The sequence below is a fragment of the Cystoisospora suis genome (assembly GCF_002600585.1).
Source record: "Cystoisospora suis strain Wien I chromosome Unknown contig_1220, whole genome shotgun sequence".
Classification (NCBI taxonomy): Eukaryota; Apicomplexa; class Conoidasida; order Eucoccidiorida; family Sarcocystidae; genus Cystoisospora; species Cystoisospora suis.
This window is the reverse complement of record NW_027154021.1, coordinates 1-281: the sequence shown is the minus strand read 5'-3', so window position 1 is coordinate 281 and position 281 is coordinate 1.

Below are 281 nucleotides of genomic sequence, written 5' to 3'. Positions count from 1 at the left end.
GCAGCTGAGACACATCTCTTCTTCTTCATTTGAGCGTTGACATCTCTCTTCAATCTTCTTCCTTTTCCTGATGCCCCATGACGGGATTTTCTCTCGAAGGGCATGCGAAGGTCACTATATCTGAACCAGCAGCTGACGGCTAAGAGGACGGCCTTCTGTTCGTCATTCAGAGGTCCTCGACGTTTGTTTGCACCTGCCGCCTCAAGGAGAATCTTCTCCGCTATTTTACTTGAGATACACTACAAAAGACAGAGAAAGAAAAGAGATGGAAAGACAAAACA